We start from the raw sequence: 22,254 nt of genomic DNA, 5'->3' as shown, positions 1-22,254 counted from the left end.
AGCGAGAATATACCTGCGCGTATTAATTTATTTATACGGGCGACTTTAATTCGGGCGGGAGCGGCGGACGGAGCGGAAACTTTTGCCGGCCAATTGGTCGGGGGAGAGGGGAGGGGTCGAACCCGATGCGATTCATCACTGTAAATGTTTATCGGTGCGCTGGAACGCCGCCACTATCGCGAAAAATAGTGAATATTCAACAGTCTCGACCGGCAGTGGTGGAGTGAATATACTATCAAAAAGTAACTTTAACGATATTTGTAGCTTGTGTTTACCACATCTCTTTGATCGTTGTCGAGAATTCGACACAAAAAAAAAAAAGGATTGTAAATTGGCAATTGGATCTCTTTCTCTCTCTCTCTCTCTCTCCTCTCCTCTCCTCTCCTCTCCTCTCCTCTCCTCTCCTCTCCTCTCCTCTCCTCTCCTCCCTCTCTAACTATCTCTATCTCTATTTCTCTCTCATTCTCGCTCTGTCTCTGTCTCTCTGTCTCTATCTATCTCTGTCTCTGTCTCTATCTATCTCTCTCTCTGTCTCTCTCTCCTCTCCTCTCCTCCCTCTCTAACTATCTCTATCTCTATTTCTCTCTCATTCTCGCTCTGTCTCTGTCTCTCTGTCTCTATCTATCTGTCTCTGTCTCTATCTCTATCTCTCTCTCTTTTTCTGTCTCTCTGTCTCTATCTATCTATCTATCTATCTCTGTCTCTGTTTCTATCTATCTCTATCTCTATCTGTCTCTCTGTCTCTCTCTCTAATCGTAATGATAGCGATCGATTCGATACGTGATTTATATCCGAGACGATATCAATTCAAATGTTTGCTCGAACGTACGAGGGGCGGGAATATTCGAATATTCTTAGTTGGTATTTTATATTTTAATAGGGCTACTACTAGCGCCCTCTCAGCGAGCGAGAGAGATCTGGAGCGGTGTATCCCTTGATCCATAAATTACCAGGACAAATATATCCAGAAACCGTGTGTTTTTAGTTTGCTAATGTTCGGTTATTCCGTCGCGTTTCACAAATAGCGGATAGTTACACAGAGTTAGACCGATTGAATCGGACGTCGTTATAATTCTCATTGTATCCCGGGCAAAGTGAAATTTAATTAAACGGTCTACACGGGCCGAAATATAATGAAGGAAAGCAATCAAACCGAATTGATAAATTTTAATTGCCGTCAAAGTATCGGTGAATAATATTAATTAATCGAAAAACCGATACGCGTGTATCGCGTCGGGGCGGCATCGATATCGAGTTAAAATTCATTAATTCGATCGCGTTTTTTTTTTTTTTTTTTTTTTTCCCCCATCGGCGACGAGATTTAACCTTTAATTTTCATTATCGATTCATGAGATTTGGCCGGCCGATTAAAATTATCGAAACGAACGGTCGAAATCGATAAAGGGAATTTATATCCTCCTCCCCTCCCCCCTTCCCTCTTTCCTCGTCTACGTTTACCGCGAGCAAAGATAAACACGGGTAAAAATGTAACGTCGTTGTCGTCGCGCTCTTTCCTCCTCTACGATATTTATATGCGTTTCGTATATACGTAGAACAGAAGAGAGCGTATCGATATGCCGTAAGTGAACGATGGAATTGGACGCCACTGTATTCGGAGGCGAATGATCATATACGTATATACGTGTATATATATATGCTCGACGGGCGCAATAGTGTACGAGAACCGATTACATATTTACGCACACCGAACAAATTGACTCTGGGCGCAAGCATCGTGCTGTTTGCTTCCATGAATCGGGCCAATTGCGCACAAAAAATCACATTCGATCTATTTGCATTTCACGTTCACCGCATTTGTAATCATGGAACGTTTCGTAAACAGTTATGATTCGAATATATCGGCGATAAACATTATCGAGTTTTTGTAATAATTTTCGATCCCGAATCGCATGAAATTTCGCGCGAATGGTATTACCCATTCGCAAGTAGTTTACCATCTCTTTTTGCTCCTTCGATTGCCCTTTAGCCGATCGCGCCCGATTACAGCCGAGTATTTCCGAAATATTGCCGATTCTCTCCGAATTCTTCCGACTCGTCCCGAGGCTCGCGTTTCCGAGTTACGAGCTCGGTGCGCAGTGTGCTATTGACATTCAGGAAAGCGAGTCTTTGTTTACGCTTTAAATTTAGACACTCTTTTTCTCTCTTCTCTCGAAACAGAAATAGAACGGAGAAGATTTTAATTCGAGAAAGAATCGCTCATCCGCTTCTTAAATTCGAACTAGCATCGTGAATTCAGTTGCAAGTGAGGATGCAAATTTTTTTTCATTCTCCAAATATTCGATTGTCCAATCGATCGCACGTTTCGTTATAGACATTCTTTTTGCTAGACGGACATTCGTTGCTTTCAACCTGACACGCATTTGCATATGAATTCGCATTTGAAACACAAACGTTTCTATCTTTGAATGTGCGCTAGATCGCTTAACGTGCGTGCGTTTGACGAAAATGTAGTCCATGTGCCAATAATCCTACTCTCTCTCTCTCTCTCTTTCTCTCTCCGATGCAACAACGAGCTCGACCGTCCAAGTTCCTGAATGGCACATTCAAATCAAGCTACGGTCCCGGACAAAGTCACGTCGCATTTACAACACAATACCCGTCGTCCCTTTCTCGATCTTCCACTCGAGCGGGGTGTTCTTCAACTTTGTGTCACAGACTGGAAAGATATCTTCGCCTTTCCTTTAACCTTGCCTCGAATCTGATAATCGATGTAACTTCTCGCGATGTGATCTTTATTAAAATTCCAAACAGACTTAAAATATAATGCAATATATAATTATTCTTCCGCAATTATTATTATTATTATTTTAATCCTTTTCTTTTCCACATCATACATCGTTCGATGTATAATTGTTGTTGGTAATCGAAAATAAATCTGCTTACTTAATAAAAAATCCAATTTAATTTCTGTTTCTACACAGCGTTTAATGGAATAATACGATCGATCGCGAAAATTAGAACGAAACGATTAAACGTGCAAACATTGCCCGCAATCTACACAATCAACTCGCCTAATATTTACGAGTATATATTTCACGAGATACGTAAAACGTTAGAATTATTCTCCTCGAATTTTTCTCAAATTTTCTTCATTCACAGTTCAATCTCATCGTTCGAAGACAAAAGGAGTATTAACTAGGATTAATTATCGCCTCGTACATAATTAACTGTATCATCAAAACGATAAAATCGATAGGTGTATCGTCAAATCGTAAGCTGATTAATCACTAGTTGTTATTATTATAAGCTCGATATAAACGAAAAAGCATTTCTCTCGACAATGGAACGAATAATATCGCACGTATCTCTCTCTCTCTCTCTCTCTCTCTCTCTCTCTCTCTTTCTCTCTTCAAAGACAGATTTTTAATTGATAATAAATACTAAAGGCTTCATTTCTTCATGCTTATTGTATTCACATAACAATAGAACATAGGAATGATTTCATTTTCTTCAAAATAATTCTGGAATTTTGGAAACATTTATTTTATTCCTGATCAAAGTGTTCTCTCTCTCTCTCTTTACAAAGGTAGATTTTTAAATGTAATAAATAATGAAGGCTTCCTTTCTCCATATTTATTGTGTTCACGTAATAATAGGAATGATTTCGTCTTCTTCAAAATAATTCTGGAATTTTTGAAACATTTTATTTCTTTCTTTCTCTTTCTTTTCAAAGGCAGATTTTTAAATATAATAAATACTTACACCTTCCTTTCTCTTACTTATTGTATTCAGATAATAAGAACCTAGAATGATTTCGTCTTCTTCAAAACAATTCTGGAATTTTGGAAACATTTATTTTATTCCTATCAAAATGTTTCTCTCTCTCTCTCTCTCTCTCTCTTTACAAAGGTAGATTTTTAATTGTAATAAATATTGAAGGCTTCCTTTCTTCATATTTATTGTGTTCACGTAATAATAGGAATGATCTCGTCTTCTTCAAAATAATTCTGCAATTTTGGAAACATTTTATTTCTTTCTTTCTCTTTCTTTTCAAAAGCAGATTTTTAAATATAATAAATACTGAAGGCTTACACCTTCCTTTCTTTTACTTATTGTGTTATAAGATAATAAGAACGTAGAATGATTTCGTCTTCTTCAAAATAATTCTGGAATTTTTGAAACATTTATTTTATTCCTCTCTCGACCAAATATAAAAATTCACCACAGAGATTACTTTACCAATTGATCGACGAGATTTTGAAGACGTCCATGTTCCTGCGGACGTTTCACAAGGAATAATCCTCTCCTGTTTTAAATAGGAGCGGAAATCAAGGTAATCGATGATAATTAGGAAGAGGAAGAAAATGGGTATAAAATGGGAGGAGAAGGGGGAGGGACAATTCCTTAATTTCTTTCCTAATCCTTCCCTCCACGAGCGAATTCTTCTCTCATTTAATCTTGAATCCGATTAATTAAAACACTGATGGAAAATACAAATTCGTTAAACAATATCTAGATATGATCTAACGCTTCTTTTAGAAAAATAAAAAGATCCATCTACGATGCACATCTACGCGTATCGATGAAAAATAACTCGTCCTCGAAAATATTACACATATATTATAATATTACAATATTACAATATCACGGACGGAGAAATTTAAATTTTCGCAATTTTTTCCCTAAACGCGACACGTTTGCCCATCGCTTTATTCGAAGGCGCTTTACAGATGGCGCAACACGCGATCGCGATAGGGGCGTTGCGATACACGGGTCTTATTGTCGGATATATCTGCATCCGTGTAGCCGCGTTGTTATCAGATCACACGCTTAATGTACCGTAATGATAATAATGCATTCTAATCGTGACGCGTTCATCGCGCACGCAGAGTAGACAATGGTCCCAGCAACGAAACCTCCATCGAGATTCCTCCGATTTTTATTTCCTTCTTTTTTTACCGGAATCGTGCGGAAATTCGTTATCCTTTTTTTTGGAATCTTAATTTCATCTTTCGTCTCGTACAAAAATTATTTATAATCGCGTTCATTCTTATTTAATTTTATATCTGGTGTTGGATTTAATTCCTCCTCTTTCTTCGTGAAAAATTTGCATCCCTGAACGTCGTTCTTTGTAAGGAAGACAGGGAGGGAGGACATCTTACGCGCACAGTTGGCCGTGTTTAAATTATCCTTTCCCGTGGAAAGCTTTCCCCCCTCTTCCTCGTTTCTTCAATTTTAATCCCTTTACGCGTGTTCCAACCGTGTCTCCGTCTCGTTACTCGTTAAAAGAGATTTTTTTTTTTTTTTTCTTCCTCCCTTCTTAAAACAAACACACGTTACGTACTCTCGCTCAGCGGCTCTCTTTCAGAATCCCTCGTTAAAGGAATACCACGCTCGCGTGCCCAACTACTTGAGATTAACCCCTCGATCACGAGTTTATAGGTTTGAGCCTATGAGTTCTTCTCAGATATATAAATCATCGGTATAAAATATGATGTAAATATAATATAATGTAATATAATAAAATAAATATATAATATAATAAAATAAATATAATATAATATAATATAATATAATAAAATATAATAATATAATATTATAAATATATAATATAATAAAATATAATATAAATATAATATAATATAATATAATATAATATAAAATATAATAAAATATAATAAATATATAATATAATAATATAATATAATAAAATATAATATAAAATATAAAATACAAATCATCGATATTATTAATTAAATAAAAGTATTAAGTCGCGTGATTCGATGACATATAAAAGTGAAAGAAAAATATAATAAATATATAATATAATAATATAATGTAATAAAATATAATATAAAATATAAAATATATGTCATCGGTATTATTAATTAAATAAAAGTATTAAGTCGCGTGATTCGATGACATATAAAAATGAAAGAAAAATATAATAAATATATAATATAATAAAATATAATATAATATAAAATAAAGAATATAAATCATCGGTATTATTAATTAAATAAAGTTTAGTATTAATTATAATTAGTATTAATATAATAGTATTATATTAATTAGTAAATTTAGTAAAGTATATTAAGTCGCGTGATTCAATGACATATAAAGATGAAAGAAAAATATAATAAATATATAATATAATAATATAATATAATAAAATATAAATCATCGGTATTATTAATTAAATAAGTATTAAGTCGCGTGATTCGATGACATATAAAGATGAAAAAAAAATATAATAAATATATAATATAATAATATAATATAATAATATAATATAATAAAATATAATATAAAATATAAATCATCGGTATTATTACTTAAATAAATATTAAGTCGCGTGATGACATATAAAGATGAAAAAAAGATATAATAAATATATAATATAATAATATATATTATTATATATAAATATATAATAATAAAATATAATAAAATATAATATATAATATAAAATATAAATCATCGATATTATTAATTAAATAAGTATTAAGTCGCACGATCCGATAACATATAAAGATGCAATTGCGCGAGATGTAATTTCATTTCGTGGTTGGGAAAATGTATTAATCGCTTGGTTTAACCCTACGATAAACGCTTCTATATCTATATCCATTTTCAATTTGTATTTTAACGGTTTATTTATATTCCTGTTGTTAATTTACAGGGGGGGAGGAGGGACATAGAAGATTGTTTAGCAGAGGGTATATATCCGGGTGCCCGGTTGAATTGGACCGGGTGTATAAAATTTCGATTATTGACACGAGGGGTTAATTAGGAACGAAATTAACGTCGAATGCGAGGATGGATTGATCGAAATCGAATAACCGAGGGACAGCGAGTTAAACAGCGATTGTTTATTGCGCGGAGGAAGAGAAGAGATTGTCACTTGAGGCTTATATTGGAAAGGAAAGAAGAAAGGAAACGTAAAGGCGAATGGTGATTTTTGGGAATTTTAGAGGTTTTTCATTTTAATTTCCTTCCTTTCGAGAGATTAATCGGACGCGTTCGCTTTATTATTAGCAGTGCAATAAGCTCGTGGAAAAACGAGGTCCACGTCCTGTTTTTGAAAAGGGGGCAAAATATTATGAGGAGAGGAAAAAAGAGGAAAAGAGAAGGAATATATAGCGCGAATATGCAAATACCTTACAACGTCGTTTCACGTTTAACGTTTTAATTGCTCCAAAAACGAGCATATTCCAGTATCCCGGCCCCACTAAACGGTGCAGCACAAATGCATTACTGGGATTCATTATACGGTCTTGTATTAAAGCTAATGTTAAAAGCGGGGGGAACACGGGGAAATATATATATATAATGTCTACAATTAGAGAAGGATCCATCAACGAAATAATTCAAACGATGTTAAATTCATTTCTTTTCATTTGACAAAACTCATTTCGTTTTTTTCTTTTTCAAATAACGAGGATAATTCGAATCAAATTTCGGCCGAATCAATAATTCGAGATACGATTTTCCCTATGTTCTTGATATATTTATGTACTATTTACATATAAAGAAAGAAAATTCGTCGAATATTAAACTCTATATCTTGTTGTTTTGTCGATGCACGCTTGTCGGGACGAGTAAAATGTCTCTCATCCTTCGTTACTTTTTATTTCGTCGAGAACGAAGCTTATAAATCCTCCTTAACTCCTGTTAACGCAACGCCCTCTAGCATTCGCCGTGTCTATTCTTCTCGTTCTTTTTTCGCACCTCTCGCTTCATTCTCCTATCTTTATCGCCGCCCTCCTCCTTTCTGTGGTCGATTTCTTCGTCGCGTCGCATTATATGCCCGCAAAAACGTTGAAAATAATATTCCTTTTAATAACCACTCGCGTTGAACTGGTCGATCTAATTCGAGATAAGAAAACCCACCGCGTTAATATCGTTTTGTTTACGTTTTCTAAATGAGTCGATGGTAAATAAATATTGTCGAACCAAATGAAAGTCACCAGGATCGAATAATAATAATTTTCCAACCTCGGTGAAATTCGTTCGTTCCAGAAATCGACGATAATTGTCCACGATCGATAATCGGGATAATAAGACCGTTTAAACGGGAAAAGTTTCCTTGAAGGCCTGTATTGTAACGAATTTGCCTGGAATGAAAATTTCATTGGACGATGATGCGACTCCAGCTCGCGGCGGTGAAATGGCGGCGGGTGTCGCTTTAATGAATAAACATTGGGAGACGGTCGAAATCTGGGGCGCGACGCGCTATGAAAGAAAGAGCGCATCTAAGCACGCTCCCTTCCATTTCCTTCCGTTTCGTAAAACCGTATAATCCTTGGTCATTATCATGGTAATTATTCTTTGCGCGATGAATACCTTTTATCGTTGCGGCAAATTGAGGATCCCCCTTTTTCCTCCTTCGTAAAAGACGTTTCCTTTCCTTTCCTTTTTTTTTTTTCTTGCCAAATGGATTCTTCTTCTCGCGAATAAAACTTGGTAAATTTCTAATCGAACGAAAAGGATTAAAAACGCTGTTCGATCGAACTTCATCCAACGTAATCTGATATTTCGCAAATTTTTTCAAATATTCAAGGATGCGTGCTCGTGTTTTAATTAATAACTCTTGTCTCTTTATTGTTTCAGGTAAGTGTTTGACCACGGGAGAAGGGTTTCGCCTCGACGTACAGTAAGTTTGGTGCACGTAATGTTCGATGTATTTACTTGCATTACGTAACGGACGTGTATTTCGATATCGTGAATGAAAGTTGAAGTCGACGAACGGGGCGACGTTCATTGAGGATATAGACGATCGTTACGTCATTATTTATTGAAGTGGTCCAGGAAACAGTGTCTCTCAACCGTTGCGTTAAACAACGACAGGATTATCTCTTGTATCTCGAAATCAATTTTTATTTCGTAAAATTAATTTCTCGTTAACTTGCAGGCAAAGTAATTGTTATTGATCGACGTTTACGAGGGGGATATTTTTTTTTTTTCCATTCGATAAAGGCGGTTTTGGAATGGTTTTCGTTATTATTATCGATCGCCAATTTTTTTTCTCCGCCACAACGTTGCCCACGTATCTTTCACGATATCACGGACAAATGGACCTAACATTATCGGTGATTTTTTCGCGGTTTTTATTTATCGTCGCCAAGTTTTTGATCGATATCCTTTGTTTCCGTTTCCATTGTTTTTACATACAGCTGCATTTTCGAAAGGAACTCGATCTCGATTTATACCACTTTGACGGTTCGTTTGACTCGTTTAAATCAATCTTTTTTTTTTTTTATTCAATATTTAATCTTTTCTCTTTTCTTTAATCGAAATCAATCATCCTGGAAAATATACATATATAAAAACGATCATCTCCTGGAATGGATGGAGAGGAAAGAGTGGAGGGTCTATTTTTAAGAAATAATAAGAGGGTTGTGGGGAAGGGGAGAAGGAGGAAACAAAGGGTTAACCGAATGATCGACCGAGCAGTTATCTCGTGACGCAACGTTGGGCTAAAGTGTGTCCCTTTGTTCACCCCTTGAACCGTTTCACCCCCGTGAAAATAGGTCTGAACGAAAGTTAACGACTCCTTCTCACGCGCGTGCTTCTTTTCCTCTAATTGTTAGCGAAGCGTACTTTTCGAACAAACCAGTTAAAGGTTTGGAATTTTCTTTGGAGGGAAGGAAAAAATAAATTGCATGACTCGATGAAGATTTCGAATAATTTTACTAAAATATTTACACGAAAAGAAAACTTATACCTTCTTTGTTTCTTTATGGCAACGTGAAGAGTAGGCAAGCTATTATTAGTTTTCTGAGCTATTTCGGTTTTGGTACGATGATGGTATTTTCGTGTTAGCTTTTATTTTATTTTGTACTGGAACGAAATATTAAAAGATTTTCGAAAAATTTTTGAATCACCAATATTTGTTCTTACGAAAAAAAAGTCATCGTCTAACAGGAAAAAATGTAGAAATGTAGTTTATTTTATATCGTAAATTCGATTCGATATTCGAATAATCTATTTTTTGGGTATAAATATAATTATCTTATTAAAAAAATTATTGAAGAAATTGAAAAAGGAAAGAATATAATAGCTTATATCATTTGACGTAAATATTCTATATTATAAATTGGATATTGAAATGCAGACTCGATCTTGATTCGATCTTAATATTAATTGCGTATTCGTTTCGTTTATTGAATCATGAATATTTATTCGTACGAAAAGAAATCATTGAATCGCGTGCCAGGAATGCTAGCATATATTATTATATATTTCGACATTGAAATGTGATTCTAAATAATTCGATTTAGTATTAGCTATGTATCCCTTGAATCGCGAATATTTATTTCTATGAATAATCTGTTGTTTGTAAATTATCGATTTTAATTTCGATCTAGTATCTTAGTCGTATATTCCTTGAATCGCGAATATTTTATTTCTACGAAAAAAATTGTCGAATTGTCTGTCAGGAAAAAACGTATATATATATATATATATATATATATATATATATATATATAGCCTGTATTTTTATTATATAATTATATCATAAATTTATGCATTAAAATACGACTCGATCTTAATTTCGATCTAGTATTAGTCGTGTATTCCTTGAATCGCGAATATTTTATTTCTACGAAAAAAATTGTCGAATCGTCTGTCAGGAAAAAATGTATATATTTTTCGACACAACTATATCATAAATTTACACATTAAAATACGACTCGATGTTAATTTCGATCTATTTAGTCGATCTAATATTTATTCCTATAAATAATCTATTATTTGCAAATTATCCATCTTAATTTCGATCTAGTATTAGTCGTGTACTCTTTGAATCACGAATATTTATTGCAACAAAAAAAAATCATCGAATCGTCTGAAAAAAATACATAGTGTATATTATTCGATCTAGTTAATCGATTCAACTATCACATATCACAATCTATTACTAATCATGTGTTTTTTGAATCACGAATATTTATTCCAACGAAAAAAAATCATCGAATCATTTGAAAACAACGGCGTATATTATTCGATACAACTATCTTATATCGCAATCTAATATTAACCGTGTATTCTTAAAATCACAAATATTTATTCCTACGAAAAAAATCATTGAATCGTCTGGAAAAAATACAAAGTGTATTATATTATTCGATAGAACTATCTTATATCACAATCTATAATCATGTGTTTTTTGAATCACAAATATTTATTCCTACGAAAAAAAATCATCTGCCAGGAAAAAATATATATGGTCTATATTATTCGATACAACTATCTTACATCACAATCTATTATTAATTATATGTATTTTTTGAATCTGAATTTGAATTTTGAATAAATATTCCTACATAAAAAATCATTAAATCGTCTGGAAAGAATACATAGCGTATATTATTCGACACAACTATTCTATATCACAATCTACTAACCGTGTATTTTTTGAATCACAAATATTTATTTATATTCCTTTCGAGAAAAAATTTGCCAGGAAAGAATATATATAGTCTATATTTTTTGACACAACTATCCTATATCACAATCTAGTATTAAATGTATTCTTTCATCTGTCAGGAAAAAATATATATAATCTACATTATTCGACGCAACCATCCTATACATATATCACAATCTATTAATCGTGTATTTTTTCATGCCAGGAAAAAATATATATAATCTATATTATTCGACGTAACCATCCTATATCACAATCCAGTATTCTTTCATTTGCCAGGAAAAAATATATATAGTCTATATTTTTTGACACAACTATCCTATATCACAATCTAGTATTAAATGTATTCTTTCATCTATCAGGAAAAAATATATATAATCTACATTATTCGACGCAACCATCCTATACACATATCACAATCTAGTATTAATCGTGTATTCTTTCATGCCAGGAAAAAATATATATAATCTATATTATTCGACGTAACCATCCTATATCACAATCTAGTATTCTTTCATTTGCCAGGAAAAAATATATATAATCTATATTATTCGACGCAACCATCTTATATCACAATCTAGTATTAACTATGTATTCTTTCAATCACAATAAATATTTATTCTTACGGAAAAATCATCGAATCATTTGGAAACAATAGTATATATTATTCGATGCAACTATCCTATATCACAATTTAATATTAACCGTGTATTTTTTCATCTGTCAGAAAAAAATATATATATAATCTATATTATTCGACACAACCATCCAACAACAATCTAATATTAACCGTGTATTCTTTCATCTGTCAGAAAAAAATATATATATAATCTATATTATTCGACGCATCCATCCTACATCACAATCGAATCGTACGCAAGAAAGAAAGAAAGAACATACACGTAGCGTATATTATTCGACGCAGCTACATCATAAATTCGACATCAAAATGCCCGTCTCGACCCGCGTACGTATCATCTTAAACCGCGCGACGCCAACCATGACGTACCTTTTGATGCGAAACTCATCTACCAAGCTGATTTCGCATTCCGAATATAGCGTAAATTTCCCCTATATATATACACGCACAAATATACACAAATAGCAAATTTTGCCCCTCTGTAACGCGGATTACAAAACTTGCTCCTTCCTTCCATTGTTCCTCCAACACCCCTAAAAATCAAACCTCTCAATTCCACTGCAATTCTACGTTTCACAAACAATTCTTCCCCTCAAAATCCCCCTCAAAATTCTCCCCCTGCCAACCCTTTCTCCCTATCTTCCCAAAAATATATACCATATAAATATATAAATATCCCAACAAAAATATCCTCCTACAAATATTCCAGAAATTCGAAATTAATTTATTAATTTATTAAATTAAATCGAAGAAAAGACGAAAGAACGACGTACAATCCTCGCCTTGTAATTCAATCGAAACGCGTAACACGTTTAGAAAAGTTGTTGGCGATCGGTGAGCGAGATTGTGCAGTTTCAAAGCCTAGTATTTACCCGTCCACTTACATTCATCTAGGCGGCGCGGTGACCGGTGTTTCCCCCGTGTAAAATGGGACCTGTTGTGCAGGGGCAGTAAGGGAGGGGGTGCGTCACAGTCCGGTGAACACGGAAGAACACGGCGGCCTCGTGTGTCTGGTCCTCCACCAGACGAGAATTCTTGGAAGGGAGAGAGGGTCGGTAAACACGTGCAGCGAATATGCTTAACCCACTGAATGGAAACGAGATCGGGCAGCTTTTCTTCTTCCTTCTTCTTTTAAACTGTTTCCGTTTCGTCGAGCGGCTAAACAATTATACGAATTCTTGTATTCTTTTTCTTTCTTTCAAAAAATTGAGAAATTTTTGTATATATTGGGTTGGCAACTAAGTAATTGCGGATTTTTTTAATTTTAGAAAATCAAAGACAATTTTTTCATGGAACTAAGTAACTTTATTCTGTAACGTGTTGCCCATTTTGATCAATGACCTTTTGCCATCTTTCAGGCAGCATCATAATCCCACGTTCATAAAACTTGTGGTTTTTATTAGCAAAAAAGTGAATCAGGTACGATTTGATATCATCATCGTTATTGAAATTTTTACCATTCCAGGAGTTTTGTAAAGATCGAAACAAAAAGTAATCGGATGGTGCAAGGCCAGGACTATATGGTGGATGCGGCGAAACATCCCAACCAAGCTCCAATAATTTTTGCCGAGTGACCAAAGATGCGTGTGGCCTTGCATCGTCACGATGGAATACAACACCTTTTCGATTTGTCAATTCGGGCCGCTTTTCTTCAACCGCATTGTTTAATTTCGTTAGTTGTTCGATGTAGACAACAGAATTGATCGTTCGGTTGAGTGGTAAGAGTTCAAAATAGACAATTCCTTCGTAATCCCACCAAACTGATAACGAAACCTTCTTTCGACGAATACCAGCTTTTGATGTCGTTCGAGCTGGTTCACGTGGCCTACTCCACCATCTTTTCCGCTCGATATTGTTGCAAACAACCCATTTTTCATCGCCAGTTATCGGTCGTTTTAAAAATGGATCATTCTCATTACGTTTCTTTAGCAAATCGCAGCTGTTAACGCGTTGCGTTAAATGCTTTTCTTTCAGTTCGCGAGGAACCCATGTATCGAGTTTTCGAACATAGCCAAATTGTTTTAAGCGGTTTTCGATGCATGTATGCGATACATGAAGCTTCTCTGCAATCTCACGAGTTGTACTGTGACGATCCGAATCGATTATCGCTTTGATTAAGTCGTCGTCAACTTCAACTGGACGACTAGAGCGTTTTTCGTCTTTGAGTGAAAAATCAGCAGAACGAAATTTGTCAAACCAATTTTGACACTGCCGTTCCTTTAAGGCTTCGTCGCCGTAAACAGCGCATAACTTTTTGCGAGCTTGCGATGCGTTTTTCCCTTTGCGAAAATAAAAAAGCAAAATACGACGATAATGTTTCTTTTTGATTTTCCATTTTTCAACGAAAACTACGCAACCGATCAAAAAACTTTTTTTACCGATCGACAGCTGAACTGCCAACTATCAAATAACAAAATGTGTTTTACATTTGGACTATGCCAGCAAACCTAAAAATTCAACTGAAGCCATCTAAATCCGCAATTACTTAGTTGCCAACCCAATAAATTTTATGCTATGTAAAGAGAAAAGATACAAAGTTTGTTGGGCAAAATGGAGGAGGTTTGATCGATGGCTTTATCAATCGAGAAGAGAAATTGGGAAATTACCAAGGGGGTGTCGTTAAACGATCCTCTCTACGGGTCTTCCCTCTCTATCCCCTGTTATTAAATCAGGGGATACCACCCTTTATTCGATATCCAACCCTCCGATATTACCTTCTACTATTTCGATTGATTGATTGAAAAAAAGGACTGGAGAAAATTTTCTCGAATTTTCGAGATATCTTCAATCTCGCTTTGGAGAAATATTATTCCGGAAATGCATAAAATATCCAGAGAGAAATTATTGGATAAACAATCCAGGAGTTACAATTCGACATAATCGTAATCAATCCTTAATTAAGCAACGATCGATTCACGTCTCGATAATCGTTGCGATAATTATTAGTTTGAGAAAAGTGCCCTTATCGAGGAGGGTTAGTCGTCGAGTCGAGAATGGTAACGCGACGATCGATGATGGAACGCGAGTTGAGCCACCAAATGCTACGTGCACGCCATGACACTCCTCAGAGATTGAAGGATGAAATGCACGAATCTTTATGTAAATCATTCGATCCGAGATCCATCGATTCGTGGAGAATAAAGTTTGCTCTTTGTAACGATTGGGGCTTTATCTAAGGAAAGGAAGTTTTAATATTTTTATTGTGATCTAAGAAATTTTGGTTTTGGAGTTTGAGGAAAGTTAAGAATTTTGCTATTAAGTTGTTGGTTGATTTTCAACGAATCTATTATTTACAGATTGAATTTTATAAAATGAATCTCTGAAAGGAAAACTATGAACCGTTCTTAGACATGTCGAATCCAAAGAAAGTTAAAAAATAGAATCTCTAAGAACATTAATCGATATCGTAGAAATAGAAATTTTGCATTCGTAAATTTCGAGACGAATTTAAGACGACGCGTCTCTGAAATTACAGAAACGTTGCAAGGATAATTTACCTATCCACGCTTATAGATAATAAATTTCCATAGCAAAGTGACGAAGAAATTTAAATCTTCCTCGTAGACGAGTGTCCAATTAAAAGAAAGAGTATCGACGTCCGCTTTATCGAGATCCCGCTCTCCATTTTGGATCCCCTATAATAATAAAGCCACGGACTCGATTTCATCCACGGTGGATCAGAGGTCGCGAGGGAATTTCGGATCGAATGGGAAGAAAAGGAGAGGAGAGGAGAGGAGGTGGCGTCCTCTCCGCTGAACCGTGGAGAAAGGCGACCGCAAAAATACCATTCTACCGAGGCTCGTAAAAACGTAATAAATCCTCCTTACGTTGGCTCGCCCTTTCGCCAACCCCCTCCTCCACCCGCGCCGCCATCCATTGTTTATGCCCATCTCTCCTAAATTCCACTTCCCCCACCCACCCGCCTTTTTAGCTCTCTTTTATCCCCGCTTTGATTAAAATAATTCCATAATTCTTCCTTTCCTATGCATCTTTTCTCTCTTTTTGTTTTGAATGTCGAATTAACGAGGAAGAATGTTAATAAGTCGAAAGAGAAGATTATATCGTGGAAATAGTTGGACGATCGATGATATATGGAAAAATAGTGAAACGAATAGTCCGAGCGAAAGAATTTCTCGTGTCTTGGCGCGTTGAACAGGCGCCAAAACACGGTGACCCTCCCTACAAGTTCGGGTATTTTAGTCGTGGAACGTTCTTATTATTAAACCGCCGTCGAAGGTGTGGCAAAACTTGGCAAATGACTTCGCGTCACCCTCGTCCAATTATGACAGATTTATGCCCTTTGTAGAAATTAGAAAAGCTTGGGAAAAATTGCAATTGGAAAGAAAATTCTCGTGTCAGGATAATACGTTAATTTAAACAGGGACAATGGATGTATCGTTCCGTGGAACGGCAATGTTAATGTTAAACCAATATCCGCAGTAAATTTAATGAAAATCGTTGGTTCCATGGCCGAGATATGGAAGCGAGCGCCATAAACTACAACTTTACCCTTATCTAACGGTGTAACCGTCGTCTTAAACTAGGGCCAAGACAATGATCACGAATGGCGAGAGAGAGAGAGAAGAGGGTTCGGCCGATAACGTAGAAATCTAGCTGGAAGTGATCCCGAGTTGGGAAGAGGGGTGGGGGGAGTGTCCGTGAATTATGCCCGTGGCTAATGCCTGCCATTTCAAGACGACTAAATCGACCCTAAATTATGCAATCGGAGACGGAAGATGGAAGATGGTATATCCCAAGAATTTACAATTGGCACGATTGTAAGATCTAGGGAATTATTGTCGATAGATAATAATCGTTAGTGGATAAAATCTGGTAAAAAATATCATCTATTATATACGCTCGTTCTTGAACAAAATCTTCCAAAATTCTCGTTTACTCGTCGACTATTCTACAACGATAATAATAACTGCTCGCGTCTACTTCAATTTCGAACGGAACAATGTACAATCGGACAAGTATCGTCGCCTTTGAGTATCGGTCTCTTTAAAGGGAGATACGTCTCGTTAAATCTCCGTGATTAATATCCGCAGAGGCAGAGAGAGAGACAGTTCGTCGCTCGAACCCCACGGCGTGTAATTTAGCCAGTTGATCCCGGCTAGTGGTAGTAGGTTTGGAAGGACGGCTACTCACGATTTACCAGCGAGCAGAGGTTATGCTGCCTGCGCGGTTATGTTGCGCATGCATATTCATGTCGCGCCTTTGAGTCACGTGTCACCCGATCGTTGTTTCGGATTAATACGGAACGTATATAAGCGTCGTATAAGCGACGTTGAGCCGTGGAAAGACTTACGGGACGCTGTCGAACATCGGAAACGTTGCGTTTCTCGACGAGCATCAATTTTGATTTAGAGAAGCGTTCTAGGTTGAATAAACGGTTTCTTCCCTCGTGATTCGAGAGGAATAGACGAGATTCTTCTTGGGCGAGGAAAAAGGCGAAGGAAGGGAAGGGGGTGAGGAAAGTGGAATGTTGGAAAGTTTCTGCGAGAAAAAAAAGGCTTCGTGACCGGGAAAAGAGTGACTCGAAAAGTTTGCCGGATATAGGTTAACTTTGTTAAGCATACGTACGTATTTCTGTTTTACTTCTTCCAAGTTGTTAATGGCGAAGATTCGCGCGATTACTTTTTTTCTTTCTCGAGTAAAAAATACCGATTTCCTTCCTTGGGCAAGGAAATTATCCTTATCGATTCATTTTCATCGATTAGAGATTTAAATGCTTCTTAAAAAATTATCGATCAGTTCTCCTGTATTTACGCCTATATTTCGTTCGATCTTCGTTTAAAATTTTAACGATTTCTTACATCGAAACAATTATTTTCTCACACATTTAAAAATAAAAAATCTTGTCTAATTAAGTTATACATCATTCGATCCTAGCCACGACCTATCCCAGATGAAAATTCCCAAAAACAACGCCTCTCCACCATTCTCCCTCCCCCGTTCCCAGAAATTCCACCGCGATACCTTCACTTTTCCCCGGATCATTGTTCATATCTCGTTTTCTCGAAAAATAAAATAGAGACCCACGTATATATATATATATATATATATATACACGTATCCAAGGAATTCGGCACGCGGAAATTTCCTCTTTGCCGCTGTTTCCCGTCGGCGCGCAGATTGCAGAGGAATTCGCCACCTCTCGATTCCGTTCCTCATTCTTCCTTCCTTCCTTCCTTCCTTCTCCCCCTCTCACGCGTCTCTCAAAGCATTCTCGGATGAATATATATATATATATACATATATACACACACCTCTATCTTCCCCTGTGTTCTCGAGCACCGGTCCAACGCAGCCCTTGGGACTCTTCAAAGCGGCGAGAATGCTTTACCCTCCTCCCTCCCCCTCTCCATTCCTCCTCTATCTCTCCATCCATCCTGCCCGTCGCTCTGTTAAACGATTTTTCTGTTCCGCCCGTGTGACACGCGTCTCGTAATATATTCGATCGAGGGCGAGAAAAGAGAGAGGGAGGGGGAGGAGGAGGGTATTCTCGCCTTGATCTTCCTCGATATTACACCGGCGGAGGGCTGGGTCACCTGGCTCTGCGACTTTCCACCGTAGTTGGCAGCGGGCCAACCGCCGCGTGGGTGGAGAGGGAGGGAGGGTGAGCAGGACTCGGCTCGCGGGTGGGTGGGGAGGGGGGAGGAGGACCCGGCTCGCGGGTGGGTGGGGAGGGGGGAGGAGGACCCGGCTCGCGGGTGGGTGGGTGGGGGGAGAAGGAGGAGGCGGAGAAGGAAGGAAACGGCGTTATCGGAGCGAGTGAGAGGCGATTATCGTTTTTTCGGACCGGCCGCTGTCCGCGAAATGGATGGATACGGAAACGACGGGATCAGACCTTGCCTCTTTTTACCTTCGGATGGTAAATTTTGCGGCGTCGCACGAATCGCCGCGAGACTGTTATAGCGCAGGTTATGGAAACGGTTCGAAAATGTTCTTTATATTTTTATATGAAAATTTCACTGTGTGAAAAATGTAATAGAAAAATGTAATCCTTTGTTCATCGCCTCTCTTTTGAAATTTTATTTACAACTGTCGAATCTTCGTTCGAATGATCGAAATATTCTTGTTGAAATGCATTCGTTCGAGTTATGAGAATTTAATCTCTAAACAATAAAATATCGATTCATTTCTTTCTCTATCTATTTCTTAATCTACCGATGTGATTAATTATTTTATATTATTTTATTTTAAATTATTTTAAATTATATTAAGTTAAAAGTTTTTCTTCTAGATTATTTGTGAACGAATTATTATTTATATTATACAATTTCAGGACGATCGAATACCATTTTTCAAAAGCCACCCCCCTCCCCTCTATTTGTGAAGAAGGCGTTCATATCGCGCAAAAGGATGCAAAATAGCGTCGTGAAAGGGAAGCTTTTAACATCGAGGCTTGAATAAAAGAAACGCGGATTTTTTTATAGCCTTAGAATCCGCTTACCCTTGTTCCAACGAGCGTCGTCCCAATTTCGAGCGCGGTGTGCGCGGAATTCCTTCGCAACGAGGCTGGACCGCGCAGCCGCCATGTCGACCCGAATCCGTTTTTCGCCTTTAGGCTTCAACGTCCCCTCCTTTCTTTCTTTTTTTTTTCTTTTTCGAAACGCGCATTTTTCTTTTCGAAAAGGAGAATTCACGAATTCTCGAGTAGAGAGACACGTCCTCTCCCCTGAATTTATTAATCGTATCCAAAATCTGCCAATTCTGATTCATTTGTAATTAATCGGTCGAGAGTTTGGTTCGTTTCATTGATAAGGTTCGATTTCTGATTTTTGTTTTCTTTTAAACACGGAAAGGATATTGTAATGTTATCTTAGAGAAGAAGCGTGAGGATTGTGTCATTTGGCAAATAGGATACATCGATTGATATTATTTATGTATTTAGCTAGTTCGATTACGAAAATTAATTTTCAAACGGGTATACGATTGATTGTTCATTATAATTTCTAATTTATACCTTTTGCATCGTGAAGAGCATCGATATTGGATACGAATTGAAATATAGGGTTGTTGGGAAAGTAATTTTGTTTTTTTTATAACAATGAAACACCGAGTCGTTTCACGCGATCAGTGGAATTCGACGAATTCGATCTCGAGTCGTGTTATTCGTCGATTTATGCTTCGATCGATGCATCTTTGACGTCGAAATTGTCGAAACGAAATTTTGAAAAGCAGTTTTAACAATGATTACCGTTAATACACCTTCTTCGTAGACTTCGCGTAACTTTTTTCTAATCTGAATAATATTATCTTACCTTTTCGATATAATAAAAAAGTGAAGTACGTCGAAAATGCTTCTCTTAACCTCGCACCTTCGCTGTCACGCACGAGAAACGCGACTGCGCAGAATCGAACGAATTTTACTTGTATAAATGAACCATGAAATACCAACTCTAAAAATATATAATAACTACACTACAGCTTTGGAATGAAGTTGGCTGGATGAAAATGTTCGACTAGCGACACTCGTGTGAGAAAATGGAATTACTCTACGTACAATCGAATAGAAAGGTTAGGAAGTTGTCGTGCACGATTGATTAATTTCTCCTCGATCTCGTTCATTTTCATCGAAAGATAACGAATTAATCGATATTTTACTGCGAATCTGCATTCGAGAAATAGGCAAATACTCTTTTGGAGTTTCGTCGACGCGTCAAGTTGCATTTATCACCATAGTCGATACTCGGGCACCGTGTTCGATTCCAATCGATGCCCCACAGCCTGTGAACGCGCCATTAAGGTACATTACTTACCCACTTAACGGGTAAACAAATAATCGATTCTGTAAGCGGATGATGCCCACGACCACCGATCGATACAGATTCACTCGAAGTAAAGGAATCGAAAATTCATGCTCGATTCGCTCGAACGCGTGTGCATGCATCTCTCGTCGAATCCTCGCTCGGTCACGAATACGAAAATCGCGTGATTCCTCAGTGATTTTTCTTCGAGATTCGATGTCCAGAAAGTAAGGTTAGTAATTGAACTATTGGTGAAAGTGTATTATACGACAATATATTAAAAATACGTGGAAGAAATGAGCGACGATTTTGTAAAATATTTTAATCGAGCAACGTATTGTTATTATCGATAATAATGGTCGAAATATCCGGGAGTTTAAGCGTTGATTAAATTTACACACTCTTTTAATACCAGTGTTAATGCTATATAAATTTTATCGAGATTCTTCTAAACGTGTTATTGAAACGAGGTCTTCCGTTCCACGATGCCATCAACCGATTAGAAATTACACGAATTATTCATTCCGAGTCGTGCATTTCTAATTAATCGTTAAACATATTTATTCCTGCATTTTAACTTAACGCTTTTGCGCTCGAGAGATAAGTCTCGGTCGCCGGGGCAAAATATATTTGTATTTTTTATATATTAATAATTATGTTATTTTCTTTTTTATTCTATACTAATTAAACGCAAATGTTAATTTATATATATATATATATATATATTTAATTACATTTTCATGTTATTGTAATAGAAAGTAGTACTGTTTTCTAAAAATTAAAAATCGGAAAAAGGAAATAATTTTACTGAATCGAACCTTTGTGTGGCGTTTCATTCGATTGATTTAATTAAATTTCGTTATCTCGAAACAATAAGATATTGATTTATGAATAAATTCCTTTATCTCTTCATTACGAATTAAGATGATTTCAAATTTCATCCTACTGAAAAAAACTCATAGAGCGGAAAAAAATTAATTTCCATTTCTTCCTTCCTCTCCCTTTAAATTTTCCTTGTTCCAGGATGCAGGCTCCACTCCTGAAAAAAAGAGATTATCCGACAAAAATTAAATCATCACGTTTCGAAACTCGATATATAAATTCACTTGCGGGAATTTTAATTTCTTCGCTGGAATCCGTTTCGATCCGGATTTGCCGATAAACATCCGCTCACAAGCGCCTCAACACTGCCTCGCTCGTGGTTTAATATCGTGGAAACCTCGCGAATCGCGCGCGCCTCGTTGTTTGACGAGGATCCAGGTCGCCGGCCGAGCCGTGAACTCGTCACGATGCCTGCCAATTTGCGGGGAGCCCAGCTACGCGCTTAAACGCACCTCCTCTCGCGTGCACCCAGCCCTCCCCCCCTCTACGCCTTCGCCCGTGCAAATAATTTTGAATCGCGCGCGCTTTGTTCGCGCACACGCAGAGCGCTCTGCAAATCCTTCGTGCAAACCCTTCTTTTT

At 36.7% G+C, this 22,254-nt stretch overlaps 1 protein-coding gene and 1 long non-coding RNA gene across 2 annotated transcripts in view; one reads left to right on the top strand and one right to left on the bottom strand.

The window, feature by feature from the left end:
* LOC409611 (disintegrin and metalloproteinase domain-containing protein 10) overlaps nt 1-22,254 on the top strand; it is a 134,399-nt gene that overhangs the window by 44,682 nt on the left and 67,463 nt on the right. The gene's annotated exons all lie outside the window — the stretch shown is intronic.
* Nucleotides 1,315-21,475, bottom strand: LOC102656745. Its single transcript, XR_409721.3, has 3 exons — nt 20,306-21,475; nt 3,724-3,968; nt 1,315-3,645 (listed from the first exon to the last, which is right to left on the bottom strand). It is a non-coding gene; the product is annotated as an uncharacterized LOC102656745 (long non-coding RNA).

This window comes from Apis mellifera, linkage group LG15, assembly GCF_003254395.2.
Source record: "Apis mellifera strain DH4 linkage group LG15, Amel_HAv3.1, whole genome shotgun sequence".
NCBI classification, from domain to species: domain Eukaryota; kingdom Metazoa; phylum Arthropoda; class Insecta; order Hymenoptera; family Apidae; genus Apis; species Apis mellifera.
This window is presented reverse-complemented; position numbering and strand designations above follow the sequence as displayed.